This window comes from Lissotriton helveticus, chromosome 3_1 (assembly GCF_964261635.1).
Source record: "Lissotriton helveticus chromosome 3_1, aLisHel1.1, whole genome shotgun sequence".
Classification (NCBI taxonomy): domain Eukaryota; kingdom Metazoa; phylum Chordata; class Amphibia; order Caudata; family Salamandridae; genus Lissotriton; species Lissotriton helveticus.
This window is the reverse complement of record NC_136061.1, coordinates 1,429,890,750-1,429,897,069: the sequence shown is the minus strand read 5'-3', so window position 1 is coordinate 1,429,897,069 and position 6,320 is coordinate 1,429,890,750.

Below are 6,320 nucleotides of genomic sequence, written 5' to 3'. Positions count from 1 at the left end.
TGACAAGACTGCCCGCATATTAAGACTCACACTATTGCCCCTTGCCCATGCGATGGGACTTCAAAGCAAAGCCCGGAGCATTTCTTACTGATATGCCCATTTTATCTTCATCTTCGTAAAACCTATCTGAAACCACTTTTTAAAAGATATAATGTATCCACTACTAAATCTGCCAAGAGGCTTTTATTTGCACTTGATTCGCAGGACATTTGTTTTTTCACCGCTGTATTTATTTTAAAGTCGGTACACTTGAGGAAAAATATGTCCTTTGTTACATGAGTATTTATAAATCAATTGCATTTTATATGTATTTTATTGTATCATGTATGTATGTACTTTTATGATTATTGTCAACAAATGATCGAATAAAGTTTTTGAATTTGAATTTGCATCATGTGTTATGTGGTTACACCCCTACAGGTATTGTGATACTTAGGTGGTTGTTTTTCTCCTAGTGCAGGTGGTACTAATGAGGTCCTGGTTACCAGTAGTTACTGGTTGTGTACTACAGTGATTTTACCTTTTCTATGCTATGTTCTAAGTGCTATTTCTAAAAGGGTTACTTCTAAAAGTGCTGATTCATGACAGTGGTCCTGGTGGCCCTGTCTTGTACATATCCCCTGTAAATTCTGCCCGTGGCTCTGGCACATTGTAAAGTGTGTGTTTTTATCTAATGTGTTTTGGTGTAATACAAAGGCTATTTTTATATAACCTTGTGTGGAGTTTCCTTTGTGTTGGGTCCTGGGTGTTGTTGCTGGGGTGCGTGCGCAAATACTTAACTCACATCGCCTCCAAGTTTAGCCTTGCTGCTCGCGCCACGTTACCTAGAGGGTGAGCAGGGGTTATCTTGGCGTGTAACTCCCTTGCCCTGACTTAGGAGTGGTGGTCTCTGACCGACTTTGGCGCAAGCCCTGGCCAGCCAGGGATCCCATTTCTAACAATATTATTGTAAACACATTAAGATACTAGCTGCTACGTATCATCATAACTGTATTCAGTCCATTGAGAGCATAATAGGGTTACACGTCTGCATTTAATACTCAAAAGATTATTAACTACATTGAAAGCCTTATTGATCTAGTAAGGTTGCCTCTTATGCTTGAATGCATTGAATATGTATTCATCTGAAGAATTAACTACATAGTACCTGTTGGAAAAGGGAACAAATTAAAAAGTTAGTCAGTTTGCTTATTATGCATAACAATAGGTTTAGCTTTGCTAACTTAGAGCCCGATTAGAATGACGGTGTGACCGCCACCGACAGCCAGTTAGTGGCGGTCCCACCGCCATCGCAAACATTCTCCACCCACCACATTTGGAGAGCGGGCAGTTGTGTGGCAGTCAGACTGACCCCACGGATCTGACGGGCTCAAGGAGCCCTTTGTTCTGTCAGAGGCGGGGTAATACTTACAATGGTGACGGTGCCTGGCATTACGATGTTCCTTTCTACCAGCCCTTTCATGGAGGTGGATCCGTCATGAAAAGGCAGGCTGAAAGGAACTTTGGGGGCCCGTAGTAGTACCCCCTGGCCCTCCGATTTGGGCACTGGGGAGCACCTATGGTGCCCCCTACATGTCCCTGCACCATGTGGCAGGCACCACATGGTGCCTGCCATGTAGAGCAGGGATATGTAAGGTGTCCTACTTTTGCATTGCGATGGGTGCTGCAGCCAGCAGTATCCGCTGCAATGCAAAACATAGGAATTGAGACTGCTGTGGTGGTGGCCGCATTGTAAGGCCTATGTTCGGACTGCCGACAGACTGTCGGGCACGCCATCCTAACAGGGCCCAAAGTCAATTTTAGGAGGTTTTTAAAAAATGCCTGTAGGTAAGAAGCCCTTTTGGACATAGTTAGCCCCATGATTTGCCTGGTATCTGATGGAACTTTGACTGAAGAGCCCTGTGCTCCTGCTAACCAGGTCCCCCTGTGCCAGTGTTATTTTCTTAAAAAAGGTAAATACCAAATTGCTCCACAATTGGCAAGGCCCTTTTTAATTAACACAATGGGACCTGGTCCTAATCTCTGAACAGTCCAACTTGGATTTTACGTGTCCTTAGCTTTCACAATTTTGTGTGCTACATTAGCAGTTATTTATATACTGTCTATCGCCGAGAATTCCTGTTCTGTTTGCTCACTCTAATTCAGTTCCCCTTGTGTACAACCCATTGTGTTAGATATGTGGAGTGGGGGTCGGCCTGTTCCTTAAAAAAAACTTAAGCTCCTTTTTGGTTATAATAAAGGCCCTTTCTACCTCTGTAAGTCCCTAGTAAGTGGGACTCCATGGTACCTAGGGCATGGGTACTAAGGAGGGCCCCTTAGAGCTGCAGCATGTGTTGTGCCGCTCTAAGGCTACACACGCCATCGGGGAAGTCACCAAAATAAGTCGGAAAGAATCCTGCATTCACTGCTTCATCAAACCCCTTGGCAAAACGAATCACGGGCATTTTTTATCATGGACATCCATGAAATTTCATAACACCGATTGAGGCACATCGGGAAAAAATAAGTTCTTATAGAACTAGAGATCGGTTGATCTCAAACTCAGCTCTTTCCAGGCTTGGGTCCTGGGGAGAACCCCACAAACGTATCAATTGGGTTTGAAACGCATTGGCCATTATATGACCTCGCAAGTCTCTTTAAAAAAAACGCTCTGCCAGACCTACTTTTCTTCATTGCTCCATCCTCAAGTTGCAAAAAAGGAAAACAAAATTGCACCTTTGTGTTCTAAACAGTAAACTGCTTGGTCTTTTGCCCTCAATATTTGATGGTTGTAAAAATATTGGGATTTAACGTTGGGCTATATTGTTTATATTTTCTTTATATGCCTTTTTCAGTTAATGTTTATTTGTATTGTTGTATTTTGTTTGTCCTGATGTTAGAGCTAATGTAGTGATGTACATAGGTTAAAAACCTTTAGGGGCCCATTACGATGTCGAGCGGATTGCCCCCACCAGGCTGCCGGGGGCAATCCGCCAGGCACCGCTCGGTGCCTGCCATGCTGTGCATGGAAGTGCTCAGCATGCTTTCCTGCCATTGTGGCGGGCGGTGCTGAGTGTACCGCCCGCCACAATGGTAGGAATGCGGGATGCGCCCGCCACTGTGGCGGGCGCATCCTAATGCTGGCGACGGGACCCCCGCCCTTAAGGCGGGCAGTCCCTATTACCACGAGGATCGCGGGCGGGCAAAGTCTGCCCGCCATCCTAATGGGGTCCCTAGTTTGTATCATTTGTTACTAGATTTCGACTTTTGTTGTCTATTAAGTGTAAAGCCAAATTATTTGTCTATGATTTAGTACATGTGGTTTATGTGAAAATGAATTTTGTGGTGTTGTGTTGATCAATAAGTGATCTTTCTAAAAAGAATTGATGGATTTGAAACTTCATTTGGTGCGAAAATAAAACATTAATTTATTATTTGATCACAACGAGTCCAACGTGTGGTCTAACAAAAGAATTGTGGACTAATTATCAGTATTGGCATCTCTTCCTGTTTCTGACATTGAGTATATAGGCCTAGCCTTACTGATTTAGGGCCAAAACCCTTTCTCATTCAGTGCTCTAAGGTTACCCAGCACCAGACCCGAACTGACTGCCATTGCATGCTGTGTGAAATGGTGCACTCAATAACGAAAACCCTGTGTGCCATATCCCCTCATGCTGCATGGTAATATTTGTAAGACACCCCTCCAGCAGGCCTTACAGACCTAAGGCAGGGTGCATTATAATCCATGTGAGAATATATCAGCATGAGTAGATGTGCCCGTGAGCTGTCCTATTCAATTACTACCAGTACAAGTGAACAGGGATCTGCAGTTGAGTAACACGCATGTAAGGTTAATTTTGGTTACGGTTGTTGATCAATGAGATGGGGACTGGTTTAAGGTTGGATTTAGTAATGGGCCTTAAAATGGGATGAGGATCCCAATGTGGATGAGTGATGATTGTGTGGGTTTTTCCGATGGGCATTGTGTTTCATGGGTGCGTGGTTCTAGGAGGCAAGAAGGGAGAGGATATCACTGTATGATAAGTGATAAGCTACTCACTGTGGCCGGAAGGCGAGGTCTAGATTTGGTCTGCAGCTCCATTTGGATTAGAGGGACCTTGTATCGGTAGGGCTGTTGACAATATGGCATTTCAAGGTTGTAGTGTTCTAGTTCCAGTAGTGCTTTTTTTATTTGTACCTTTATGATCCAGTTTAGAGGGAATGTGTAGTAGTTTTGGGATGTCATGTGTTGTATCCTAGTAACCGTCTCTAGTTCCACTATGAGGTTCTGGAAGTTTATTCCAGTTGGTGGAGAGAGCGTTGATTGCTGGAGAGGAAGGACGTTTGAAGGGGTTGTTCCTACTGTCTAGGAGGTGGAGAGACATAATGAAGAACTTTCGCAATGAAGTGCGGCTCACAGTACTCACGCAATGTGCAATGCCTATGGCGGTAAGACGTGGTCTTTTCTCAAATATACACAATGTCCTCAGTCTAGGCCAGGAGCAGGTCTTGAGTGGAATCCACATATTCTGTTATTGAAAGAGGCCCTAGCATGCTGGTGGGGTGTTAACTACTTCAAAACATATGTATGGGGTACTCATTTTGAAGTAAGATCCGACCACAAATCCCTGACAGTTGTTCACGACCAAGGCAGCAGGAAGAGCAACACCCAGAATTCCTAAGTGGTTGTACAGATTATAGGGTTATGACTTTGTGATGAATTATGTCCCTAGGAATCGTAACATCAATGCAGATTGTTTATCTCGTTTGCCATTGCAGTGTATGGAGGAAGATGATGAAACGTGCGATAAGTGTTGTGGCCAGTGTGTCTGAATCTAGTAATGGTGCCATAACCGAGGTCATGAGAATACAAACGGTAGGGGAGGACCATGTTATGAAGGTGTTATTGGAGGAATTGTCCAAACCATCTAAATCCAGGTTATGCTTGAGGAGAGATTTTGGTGAATTTGAGATGGTATGGTCAGAACTTTCTGTTGAGAATGGTGTGGTGTGCAGGGATGGCAGACTGGTGGTAACAGGGAGCGTGTGGTCCAAGGTACTCAAGTTGTGCACGAGGGACATAATGGTATGTCAAGCATGAAAAGGAGGGCAAGGGAAACCTTTTGGTGGCCTGGGATGGACAGACGTGGAGAGGTGTGTGCAGGACTGCATTGAGTGCATGTGCAGTGAAAAGTCCCACCGATCTGTAGAGTCCCCCATTGTGTCAACCAAGTTACACAATAGACCATGGCAGAGAGCGCCCATGGACATCTGTGGTCCTTTCTCGTCCAAGGGAGTTACTAAAAAGTATGCACTTGTATTGATAGATTACTATTCCAAGTGGCCAGTAGTGGCATTTACAAGAGAAATCAAAACATCTAACATGGGGCGTGGCCAAGATGGCGACCTAGCAAGACGCAGGACTGTGAGGCTCCCCGGCCCTAAATCCCGATTTAGCCCCTAATCACCGCTTTTTCTCTCCCTACGAATCAGCATCTTCCTGTTCCCATTAGAGGGATCGGCCGTCCCAGCTTGGACGGGCTCCGGACACCGGCGGTGGCCAAATAACCGCCTTGCTGCCGAACCGAGCCCCGCCTGGGGCCGCGCCGCCTTCCCGCCCCGATTCAGCAACGGGCCCCCCAAGAGGGGGCTTCGGTCACAGAGGACGCCGGTGAGCAGCAGCAACTAAGAGCGGACCTGTGCCGAGGTCAGCGGGCCAATAACAACAGCCCCCGGAGGTGCCACCGGGGACCGGCTCTGGCTGCGCGGCTGGCCGCGGAAATCGAGGCCCCGGTCTCGGGCCTGGGTGGAGTGGAAAAGGCACCTCCACTGTGGCTGCGGGGGACGGAGGACCCGGACTGGGGGGTCTAGAGCTGCACCCGCGCAGGCTGCGCTGACACTGCCGTAAGAGGGTCGCTCTGGTGTGCGGGCCACGCGATGCGGGCCCGCAGTGAAGACGGGCCAGGCACGAAACTCGAGGCCCCTGCTTTGCGGCCTGTCGTGAGCGGCATCCGACCGGAGCACTGAGGTACCGCCGGCGTGCCTGGGGGCCTGGACGTGGCCTCCACCGCCCCACACTCGACCTGCTGCTGGCTGCGGGTAAGGAGAGGGAGGGGACCCCACGAACGACGCCGGGCAGGGCGGGCCTTTGATAGGCCCGAGTGACCAATTCGGCCACCGCGGCCCGCCTGCACCGTGGACAGCCTAGCTGGTGCCGGGGTCCCATTGCGGTTAGACTGAAAGCACGTGGAGCAGCTGCCTCGGAGCCGAGTCCCCGGTTGTGGGCCCTCTGCCCTATACCCCTGGACAGACACACGAACCCTAGCAGTGGGGAGCTG